Source organism: Artemia franciscana, chromosome 4 (genome assembly GCF_032884065.1).
Source record: "Artemia franciscana chromosome 4, ASM3288406v1, whole genome shotgun sequence".
Taxonomy (NCBI): domain Eukaryota; kingdom Metazoa; phylum Arthropoda; class Branchiopoda; order Anostraca; family Artemiidae; genus Artemia; species Artemia franciscana.
Window position 1 is genome coordinate 55,897,202 of NC_088866.1, and position 13,009 is coordinate 55,910,210.

Below are 13,009 nucleotides of genomic sequence, written 5' to 3' on the forward strand. Positions count from 1 at the left end.
GCATATAAAAAGATAAAAGGGTGCGAAAATGATTTCTTGAAGCATTTCTTTAGAAGATATTGTTTATGGATTGTCTAGAAAAATATTTCGAATGTTGCTTTGAAGCTTTAAAGCATCAAGGACATCGCAATGGAAACATTTTTTTTACTCGCTTTAAGTTTGTTCATACCTAAAACTGTTATTGCACCCATCTTGGGTGTTTTCGTACCTGAAAACCGTAATTGCACCCATCTCAGGTTTGTGCGCACCTGAAAACTGTAATTGCACCCATCTTAGGTTTGTTCGTACCTGAAAACCGTAATTGCACCTATCTCAGGTTTCTTCGTACCTGAAAACCTTTATTGCACCCATCTTAGGTCTTTTCGCACCTGAAAACCGTAATTGCACCTACCTTAGTTTTGTTCGTACCTTAAAATTATAATTGCACCCATCTTACGTTTGTTCGTACCTGAAAACCGTAATTGCACACATATTAGGTCTTTTCGTTCCTACAAACCGCAATTGATCTCCTTTGGCTGTTCTAAAAGTAGGAAGTTTTTAGGGGAATACTGCATTTTTGTCAGTATTGCCACGCACCATGGAAGTGAATAAACAAAGCTAAAAAATATTTAATAAATATTTTCGTGCGTAAAAAAAACTATGTTTTGATTTCCAAAGAAAACCTGTCATTCTAAAGGTATTATATGTTTTTAGCTTGTTTTTGCTGATTTTTTAAGTTGCTTCCAGCTGCTACCAAAGACAGTGCAAGTCCTTTCTTGAGAAGAAAATTTGCTCTCTTGGTAATTTTCAAGAAATTTTAGATATGGAAACCACAATTCTCTAAGATTTCTCTTTTAATTATTCCAAAAGTGGGATTTTTTTAGGGCAATACGCCATTTTTTTCCGATGTTGCCATGCACGGCGAAAGTGTAAAGCTAAAAATTTATTTTGACAATGCTTTCCATACGTAAAAAACAACATTTTGATTTCTAAAGACATCTGCACTTTCTTAAAGTGTTTGACGCTACATGTTTTTACCTTTTTTTGCTGATTTTTACCTAATATTTTTTTTTTTGTTTACTACCTGTAAACCACTTTTCTTCTGGATTTTTATTTTGGGTGTTCTATAGTATGGCTTAAAAGCCTATTGCGCAGATTCTTATTTTAGCTGAGGCTTTAAATTAAAAAATAAATTATAATATTTATTTTAAGCAATATATTTAGTATAATTCTCACCCTTCATGTTTAGTTTTTGAATAAATTTATAATTGTTTGGTTCTTGAAAATCACTGTATGTCTAGTATGCCGATTTTTAGAATCAAGCAATAACTTTAGGTGTAAAATAGAATTTTACAACGATATTTGACAAAACTTAAGCAGATTTTTTATTTTCAGAAGATGGTTCTCATTTATTAAATATGTTAAGTAGAGATTATTATTATTTATTTATTATTTTCTGTTTAGTGAGCGACAATTATATTTAAATAATTTTCATTACATAAACATTACACAACACAAATAGAGAAAATATTCAAAAATCTTCTTCTGTGCTACACTGCCAACCTAAGAAATCGTCCTAAATTTTTCACACTTGCTAAACATTCATCCCCCATTATTTTCATTTATTAAATGAAATAATGGACCCATTTATTGGGTCCATTATTATTTAATAAATTAATAAATGGGTCCCCCATTTGGACCCATTTATTAAATATGTTAAGTAGAGATTATTATTATTTATTTATTATTTTCTGTTTAGTGAGCGACAATTATATTTAAATAATTTTCATTACATAAACATTACACAACACAAATAGAGAAAATATTCAAAAATCTTCTTCTGTGCTACACTGCCAACCTAAGAAATCGTCCTAAATTTTTCACACTTGCTAAACATTCATCCCCCATTATTTTCATTTATTAAATGAAATAATGGACCCATTTATTGGGTCCATTATTATTAAATATGTTAAGTAGAGATTATTATTATTTATTTATTATTTTCTGTTTAGTGAGCGACAATTATATTTAAATATTTTTCATTACATAAACATTACACAACACAAATAGAGAAAATATTCAAAAATCTTCTTCTGTGCTACACTGCCAACCTAAGAAATCGTCCTAAATTTTTCATACTTGCTAAACATTCATCCCCCGTTATTTTCATTTATTAAATGAAATAATGGACCCATTTATTGGGTCCATTATTATTTAATAAATTAATAAATGGGTCCCCCATTTGGACCCATTTATTAAATATGTTAAGTAGAGATTATTATTATTTATTTATTATTTTCTGTTTAGTGAGCGACAATTATATTTAAATAATTTTCGTTACATAAACATTACACAACACAAATAGAGAAAATCTTCTTCTGTGCTACATTGCCAACCTAAGAAATGGTCCTAAATTTTTCACACTTGCTAAACATTCATCCCCCATTATTTTCATTTATTAAATGAAATAATGGACCCATTTATTGGGTCCATTATTATTTAAGCCGTCTCTCATCAAACTTACACTTGCCATACACTTCATAACTCCAGGGCTGGATAAAGGGCGATTGGACCCAATCGCGCCCCGCATTAACGTTAAAATGGACAAAAAATTTAAATTTAAAGTAAATTGATTTTGATGATAGCGGGTTAATTATAAAATATTCAAATAATTAAAAATACATTTTCTTCAACCTTTCCCCCCAGGATTGCTAACCTAGTGATTTATCAGTATTGACTATCCACTCCTAGTGACTCTTTAATTGATATAATTTTCTCACTACTTTCTGAAATTTTGTCTCAATGATTTACAACCCAGCAAAAACCAGATAGGGATCGTTGAAATATAGACCTTCCTTCATCTGTTAGTAAAAGTATAGTATTCAGAACATTAGAAGGGGGGGGGGGGGTCGGGGATGAACTGGACACAGTTTGCCAATAATAGATGTCTGATTTTTTTTTATGAATAAAAACCCAAAATTTGATGTTTTCTAGATAACTCTCAGAATAAGGAGTGCTTGAGATTTGTTTCAGATTTTCGTTCTTGGAATTTTATCAAAATCTACGTCTATAATTTTGGTCAAGCTGTCAAAACCAACGTCCACCTAGTGGGACTGGATTGGACACGCTGGGGCTTGAGCCGGACAAGCTATAAAAGATTGCCAAAAATCTACCCTGGGCCCTGTACAAATGGTAAATCCATACTTGCAGCATCTTCTGCCTCAGGGAAGGCTAATCTTTTGTTTTTCTTGCGCATGAAACTAATCACAGCTTCACCTCTAGTCTCCTGCATTAAACCAACATAGCAGTGGGTTGACTTCTGAAGCTGGAACTTGACAAGGATGTGATTTCCTACTAAAAAGGAAGATGGGACTGAACGGCAGGTCATCATTATTCTCTTCTTCGCCAAGATGATTGATAACATGAATGGGTGTCTCCTTAGGTTATTTTTTCTCTCTTTTCATGCAATTTCTCTCAACTTTTTCCTTTTCTGGAATGTCAGTCAGTATCCTGGCTCTACCTATTTTGTGGCGCTTACGAGAGCTTGCGAGAACTTTTCCCATAAGTGGCAATTGTCTAATTATTTCTGGGGTTATTCTTGTAAACTGACCTTGCAGGTTGTTGGTTGATGGCCTGGGAGCAGGACTCGGGTCAGTTGATCGCTCAGGAGTAGAAATACTACCCTTGCCACGAGACCGGCAAATTTTGTTAACTTCCAAGGCTACTGCATATGACTAATTTGAACTGATCTTGAATAAATCAGTCGGTCACTTCGAACGGCAACAAATTTACCTCACTAAAAGTGGTCAAATAGACGTTTTAACAGTCAGTCTCTTCACTTACTGAATCCGGAAACTAATTCATGAATTAAGATTTAAAACTCAACACATTTAAAGTTCAAGTTTCATGGTTGTAGAAAAAGAAATAAAACTATCATCTACTCCTGCCCATGCAGGGTAAAACCAGACACTGTCCGGCTCAGTTCGAAAAAATGACCGGATTACCCTCCCCCCCCCCCCTCCGCTTCACAATCTGACTGTGAAACCCATCTAGAAAAATATCTTAAAGAAAAAGGTGATAGGGCAAATTTTGACGATTCTAGATTCTAGAACGAATTTAGAGAAACAAGCGAAAAAAAATCTGGTATTACACATACTGCTTAGCACAACAATATGCATGGTGCCAGAGCAAAAAAACTGACCTACCTTAAACAGATTTTGCAGTTTAACTTTTGAAAAAGATCAATCAACCAAACTAGGAATTCGTCCCTGAAACATCAAGTCTAGGTGGCACTCTTAAAAATTATTGTAGAAATTTTCTCCCAATGGTGTTTGAGTAGTTGAGGGTGTCCACGTCGAGTTCGACCCCTACCTCTCCTATACCATTTTATTAGATGTCATAAGATTCTGTCGTAAGTCGTAAGGATTATTATTTGAGCCTGTTTTGTTCAGTTGAATTTGAATCACCCATAGAAAGGGAGTTAATTTGACAATTAGATTGTGAGTTAAAATTTGTTTTTATTGCTATTCTGTTTAATTTTTACATGTGTAAAATTATAAGGGATTTCGAAGAGCAAAATCGTCCTATAATGAATTAAATAAAAAAAAAACAAGTTTTTTTTAACGGAAAGTAAGGAGTGACATTAAAACTTAAAACGAACAGAAATTACTTAGTATGCGAAAGAGGCTGCTTCCTCTTCAACGCCCCGCTCTTTACGCTAAAGTTTTTTACTGTTTTAAAAAGTAGAATTAAGAGAAAGAGTCAAACTTTAATGTAAAGAGCGGGGCGTTGATGAGGAAGCAGCCTCTTTCACATACTAAGTAATTTCTGTTCGTTTTAAGTTTTAATGTCACTCCTTACTTTCCGTTAAAAAAACTTGTTTTTTTTATTTAATTTTCTTTCTAAGAACCGGAAATAAACAGTTGGTTGATAAAACCAGCACTTTTAACAGATAACATATATGTAACAAATAAATACCATTATCTCCCCAGGAAATACATTCAGATTGTAATATTTACAGTGCAGACAATGTGAAACGGGGTGACAAAATATACATCCCCCCCAAGAAAAACCTAAACCCGGCTCTGGCTTGTAATAGACTAAGGGGTGTCCGCCTTTCCATCACCAGGTGTTCATCTCAGAGCGCTGGGTTTTCCCACACACCACCTCTCATCGTGCAATGCAAGGTAAGCTTAGCACCCCCATGTAGTGTTTCCACCATATGTGGAAACACTATACGATTTCGGAAAGCAGATGACCCCTCAGTTATATTTCTTAAACTTTGTATTAATTAAAAAAGAGTAAAAAATATGGCCAATTTAAATATCATATTGCTGTATTAAAACTTACTGTTTGAGGAGCATTTCCCAGGCTGGTCACACATTCACAAAAAGACCTTGCGACTTTCTGGTGAATTGAAACTGAATGTGAAAAAGCTTTGCGCTTGTTTTATTTAGATTTACAAGGATAAGAGGTATAATATAGTTGAAGATAAATTACAATATTTACAAAATAATTGGGAAATTTATGACATTTTCCTAACAATCTACATATATATACATAAAAACATATTGCAGACTTGAATTACCGTCACTTTTTCATGCTATAGTCTAGTGATGCAATAACATGATGATAAATTTGCAGAAATTTTTACAATCCATTTTGGGTCAAGTTTTTCTAATCCGGCTTTGTGTCAAGATTTTTTCCAATTCGGTTTTGTTTCATTACTTGTTTTAGGAGAGAACAGCTTCCTTTATTGATAATTTTTGGAGACGCGGTTTTAAATGTTTACTTACTATTGGTTTAGTGTTCGTTCTGTACTAGGTTGCCCCTAAAGGGGCAAACATGATGCATGAAAGACAGCGCGTGTTTTCCTAGCTCATAAAATAGGTGCATTTCTTTTTTTTTATTGGAGCGTGACAAATACTTCTTGAAAAAAAAAAGAAACCACGGACCTGGAAGCTTACATCTATTGCTACTACTAACAGCTCACCACAGCACCGACCCGCCTGAGGCCAAAACATAAACGCATTCTCCTCCTCCATCCCACTATATTCAAATTCAGCCTCTTTACATCCTCCCAGGAAGTTCCCATTCCCTTTAAATCTTTGCTTACGACATCCCTCCACCCCGACCACGGGCGACCTGCTTTTCGTTTAGCCCTAGACGGTTGGCCGGAAGCTTAAATCGGAGAAGATTTTCCTCAAAGTTTTCGGCTTACTTAAGCTAGAAACTTGAAATTTTCTGCAAACCGTCCTGTATCTAAGAGAGTGCAATATACATATAAATTCATTTTTTTGTGACATGCAATGGAAATGTGACATCGTAAAAATAGCATTCGCATTAAAATGCTTTTCGTATGTTTCAGTAAGACGTTACTATAACCACATTGGGCAGAGCAAAGATATGTCCATCTACTAAGGCTGAAGGTCCAAGCGAGCAGAGAGGAGTTCGGCAAAGATGCATTTAAGGCCCATTCACAATGAGATTTTATTAATACCAAAATTTACCTAGCGCAATTCTAAACCATTCAGATTTTTTCTTGGAACTTTTCACCCAATCAGGCAATTGTGGAGCTTGTAAACCAACGAAAATCTGATTGGCCCGAATTAGCACTTCTAGGTCAAAATTATATGATGTTCCGGGCGGTATAAAATTATCAAAAGTTCAAGTTCCTTTTATTACCAATATCCATCCATTTATAAACAAAAAATATCCCAAAGGGCTCAATGGCCCGTTATTTGGGAAAAAAAAACAACAAAACAAAACATAAATAACTATTAATTACATTCACACTTAAAATATATTTAGAGTCTACTCACCAATCCTCACCCGAGTACAACCGGTCTCCGCACCACCTACTTACAAAAAAAAAAATAAAAAAAAAAAAATATATATACATCGAGGATCCAACACTCACACCACCCAAATCTAAATAAATAAATTCAATCTAAATAATTAAATAAATAAATTAAATCTTGATAACTAAACAATATAAATAACTGATCAATATTATAATTTAATTTTTTTTTTTTTTATTAAAAAATTTTTCAATCGTTTCTTGAAGGATCCTATGGTACAGGACCGTCGAATCCCAACAGGAATGGAATTCCAGGCACGTCCGACAGCAACTATCAGACCAAAGTCCGAGCGCACTGCAGGGGTGGATGGCACTAGCACATCATCCTTGTTTCTAGTTTCATAAGGACTGACATTTCGAACAATTTCAAAAAGCCCGGAAAAACTTGATGGAAGGTCTCCACGGAAATACTGAAACGCAATGAAAGAGAGGTGTAATGTATGAATATCTTTAATCTTAAGAAGTTCAACAGAAATATGGGTGATAGGCTGAAGAACTTTTGCTGCTTTCAGTTGGAGATTATGTAAAGGTGTAAGTACAGATGGAAATGTTGACATCCACACTGACGAGCAGTAGCATAAATAAGGGTAAATAAGAGAGAAATATAAAAGACGAAGGATAGAGAAAGGAAAGACTCGCTTCAGCTTTCGAATAATTCCAAGGCCTCGAGAAACCTTTAATCTCATTGACTCAGTATGCCGTTTGAAAGATAGATTTTCATCCAGAAGTATCCCAAGGAATCGAATATCAGACATCAGAAATCCGGCGAACTATCTGGAATAAGACATGCTAAGGGGTTCTGGCACCGTACATCCTCCCCCCCATCAAGCCCAAGTGACTGAGAAAAGGACAGAAAACACAAATGTTTCGAGAAGAGAGAGTCATTGAACTCCACATTCTTATCTAAACATTCTAAGGTGAAATTGAACCGTAAATATTACGAAATATACAATACTAGCTGTTGGGATGGCGCCTCGCGCCACCCCAACACCTAGTTGGTGGGGCGATTCGCCCCCCCAAGCCCCCCCGCGCGCGTAAGTCGTTACGCGCCATATTAGTTACGCGCCATTGTAGTTGTCTCCTTGTGTCCCACCTGTGAATATATATATATATATATATATATATATATATATATATATATATATATATATATATATATATATATATATATATATATATATATATATATATATATGTTTTTAACTACGTAAAACGTGCGAACATACAACATTCTTCGCTGTCCCATTGTCTGTGCATATAAATAGATTGTCAGGTTTACTAACTCTTGAACATACAACATATAATTGTCCATGGGAAAAACAATCCGTATTCAGATCTATACCTCATTATTCTAATGATGTGTCTCTGTGTCTCAGTCGTCATTTATATTCCCTGTATCCCGGTCGTCATTTGTGTCCCGGTGTCCCAGTTTGTAATTTCTCTTTGAGTGTCCCGGTCGTCATTTATATTCCCGGTGTCCCGGTCGTCATTTGTGTCCCGGTGTCCCGGTCTGTAATTTCTATTCGAACAATCCCTGTGTCCCGGTCGTCATTTATATATCCTGCCTGTGCCCCCGGCGTCCCCGTTGTAGTTGTGTCCCTATGTCCCGGTCGTCATTTATATTCCCTGTGTCCTGGTCGTGATTTGTGTCCGGGTGCCCCAGTCTGTAATTTCTCTTTGAGGTTCCCGGTCGTCATTTATATTCCCTGTGTCCCGGTCGTCATTTGTGTCCCGGTGTCCCGGTATGTAATTTCATCAGTTGACAAACATGACGACAGTCGTTGTCATTTATATTCCCTGTGTCCCGGTCGTCATTTGTGTCCCGATGTCCCGGTCTGTAATTTCGTCAGTCGAAAACATGACGTCAGTCGACACAGAAACATGACGTCACCTGACAGATCCACAGACAGACAACTTATTTATATATACTAGCTGTTGGGGTGGCGCTTCGCGCCACCCCAACACCTAGTTGGTGGGGGCGCTTCGCGCCCCCCCCCAAGCCCCCCCCGCGCGCGTAAGTCGTTACGCGCCATAATAGTTACGCGCCATTGTAGTTGTGTCCCTATGTCCCACCTGTGAATATAGATATATATATATATATATATATATATATATATATATATATATATATATATATATATATATATATATATATATATATATATATATATATATATATATATATATATATATATATATATATATATATATATATATATATATATATATATATATATATATATATATATATATATATATATGGTTTTAACTACGTAAAACTTGCGAATATACAACATTCTTTGCTGTCCCATTGTCTTTGCATATAAATAGATTGTCAGGTTTACCGACTCTTGAACATGCAACATATAATGGTCCATGGGAAAACAATCTGTATTCAGATCTATACCTCATGATTCTAATGATTGCCCTTGAGCTTTGTTGATGGTGATTGCTAATCGACCATTCCCTGTCCCGGTGTCCCGGTCGTCATTTATATCCCCCGGTGTCCCCGTTGTAGTTGTGTCCCTGTGTCCCGGTCGTCATTTATATTCCCTGTGTCCCGGTCGTCATTTGTATCCCGGTGTCCCGGTCTGTATATACATTGGTTTTTTAGTTTTGTTTTTCTCCTTTATTTTTTTCCTTTTTTTTTTCTTTTTTAGTTTATTTAGATTTTTAGATTTTTTAGTTTTTTTATTAGTTTTTAGTTTTTTTTTCTTTTTAGTTTTTTTGTAGTTTTTACCTTCTTTTTAGTTTTGTTAGTTTTTTTTTTTTACTTATGTCCTGGTCGTCATTTATACTCCCTGTGTCCCGGTGCTTTGTTGATTGCTAATCGAACATTCCTTTTGTCCTGGTCGCTTTCTCTTTGAGTGTCGTCATTTATTTTTTTCTTTTTTAGTTCTTTTAGTTTTTACCTTTTTTAGTTTTTTTTAGTTTTTTAGATGAAAATTTTTTTTAGTTTTTTCCTTTTTTTTTTTTAGTTTTTTATTGGTTTTTACCTTTATTTTAGCTTATTTTTCAGTTTTTTCCTTTTTTTTAGTTTTTTTTAATTTTTTATTTTTTTTAGTTTTTTACCTTTTTTTAGTTTTTTTAGTTTTTTTAGTTTTTTAGCTTTTTTACTTTTTTTATTAGTTTTTAGTTTTTTTTGTAGTTTTTGCCTTTTTTTAGTTTTTTCAGTTTTTTTTTTAGTTTTTTATTGGTTTTTACCTTTATTTTAGCTTATTTTTCAGTTTTTTCCTTTTTTTTAGTTTTTTTTAGTTTTTAGTTTTTTTAGTTTTTTACCTTTTTTTAGTTTTTTAGCTTTTTTATTTTTTTTATTAGTTTTTTTTGTAGTTTTTGCCTTTTTTTAGTTTTTTTAGTTTTTTAGCTTTTTTATTAGTTTTTAGTTTTTTTTGTAGTTTTTGCCTTTTTTTAGTTTTTTTAGTTTTTTAGCTTTTTTATTTTTTTTATTAGTTTTTAGTTTTTTTTGTAGTTTTTGCCTTTTTTTAGTTTTTTCAGTTTTGACCTCACCTGATCCAGTTTTTTCAGGTGACGTCACCTGATCCACGATCCACAGATCCACAGACAACTTATTTTTATATATATAGATTTCAGCTGTTTTACCTATTGGCGAGCTAATTTCTGAATGCGATAAACAGTATGCCTTAATCTTAAATTAAATAATAATGAAATTAAATCTTAAATAAGTTTGTTTGGTAAAGATTGACGTTACAGTTATTACAATTATGCAGAGACTCTTGAATTCCTTGGAAAGGGTTAACATGATTAAAATTATATTCGCGGTAGTTTGTAAAGTGAGTGGTAAAACTTTGTCATTAATGAATCTGTGTCAACCAAAATAGCATACATTACTGCAGATCTGTCACAAATGTAATCACATCAACAATATGATAAAATAAAAAAAAAATCCATAAAAAGACTATGCTGAACATCAAATGCTTCCTAAATCGGTTTTTATTCAAATACTGAGAGAAATAGGGGAATAGGATCTGATTTAAGCAATTCCTCAATACTGAAGGTTTGGCAAGTCATTAGATGTAAAAAATTATTCTTCTGGTTTGGACCGCAGTTTTACGTCTATCAATAGGGTTCTTATGATCAGGTGGGCAATAGCTGAAGGTGAGTTGAAAAATTTAGTCCTATTCGATAGGTCAAATTTTGTCAGATACAACTAAAGAGTTTAGCTGGGAAAACACAGTCGATGATGCACATGGAAGGAACCTGGAAGCTAATATTTACTGATAGAACGCCTCCAAACAACCCCCCACCCTTCCTCAGGACCCAAAGGTGAAAAGTCATAAGAATAAAATATCTATGTCTACTACACATCAACCATGGTTGTTCTATCAAAGAAAATTGCAGGGTCAATTTCCAGGATACTTCACCATTCGGATTAGTCAGACTAATTGGGAGGAGAGAGGGTTTATAATTCTGTCCACCTCCTCCTTATCTTCTAAAAACTACATTTTTTACATTCTTATTTTTCACAAAAATCTTCAGTGCTCCTTTCAAAATTTCAGAAAATACCTTTTTGTATCTTCATTTAAAAAAAAAAAAAAAATTATCCCCCCCCGCATTTTCGTAAATTTAGGCCACTACCTGGAACCAAATTAAAAGAAAATATTGTTAGACTAGAAAATTAATTTAATGGCATCACTTGGGTACCAAAACTAGAAACCACTGTGCCAACTTCAGATGCCTCTATGTTCCGAAATTACTGAACTACTGACCTGACTCTAAATCCTGAACAGCAGTGACTCAGAAAGAAAAGACCCAACTGAAGTGAGAATCAATTTTGCCTGGACAGTTAGCAAGAGATTTTAAGGTGATACAGTATCTCCAGCATAAAAAAGGATAAGTTAAAAAGTTTTTCTAAGATTTTTGGGAAAATAAGTGGTGACTTTGTTTTCTGTAAAACTGAAAACCACCTTCTTTAACTGAGTATGCCCGATCGGCTAGTTTCACTTATTTTCGAATTTTTAAGCTTTATATACTTTTTTTTTCTTGCGTACCAAAATAGAAAAAAAATCGAAATTATGAGCAATACTTCAACTATTCACAAATTATTCCGGGTTTCCCTGATTTCTCCAAAAAAATAGGGCATAGTATGAATAGTTAACTTTCGCTGTCATTATTTTTCATAGATATTCCTGGAGAACAAAGTTTGCTTTTGGAGAAATTTGGAAATAGTAGAACACAATCAAATTATGGTAAATGCTTCTGCTATTCCGGGATTTTCAAGGGGTTTCCCTTAACTTATCCAAAATAAAAATGGGACACGCAATACGAGTTATTAATTTCCCTAGCGTTATTTTTTCGTTGAGATTTTGAAACTCCCTACTGGAAAAAATAGGGTAAATTTCAAAAAATTCGGGGATAGTGGAAGCACAGGTTATGATGTCAAAACCGATTTGAGATAAAAATTTGATATAAAAAATAATGTAAAACTGGTATCTTAAATGTCTGAAAAAAACCTTAGTCAACAAGGGACTGCATGTTAACAAAATTTGAAAAAGCATAAGCCAGTTTTCAGTAGGATTCACCTCTTGTACAATTCATCTCATGTTGCATAACATAAAAATTTTCGTTTATATTGGGATTACGTAACATCTTCATTATGGATTTGTAATCCTTAGTTTTGATTAACAACCTTCCCTAAGAGCAACATCAAAATCTTTTAAATAACTATACAAAATAATTATAGTTTTTACAAAATAGCCGTTTCTAATATTACTTAATAATTTGTAAATAGCCATCAGTTACTGGGAAACCTCCACACGTTTTATTTCTTGTCTTACTAACAATAGTACCAACATTTTTGGTGTGGGTCGAAGGCCTTTCGTCAAAAATAGCGCTTAGGGCCCCGCATGAAAAGTTCAAGTTTTTTTAATAATCCAAATCTTTTTGTGTTTTATTGTGTTAAATCTGATAGAGCTCAAAACAATAAGCACCAGAGTATCCAGATCTAAAATTAAAGCATAGCAAGTAGGCATGTAACAGGACCGGATCTAGGGCGGCAAGATAGGAAAGCACCGAGGGCGGTGCGCAAAGAGGGACGGTGGAACAAGCTAGAGAGTAAAGTTACAACAAACTTCCCGAAAAAGAGCTAAATTAACGCTTGATATACACATTTTTATTAATAATTACACATTTTAGCAGCCTCTGGCCTTTCCC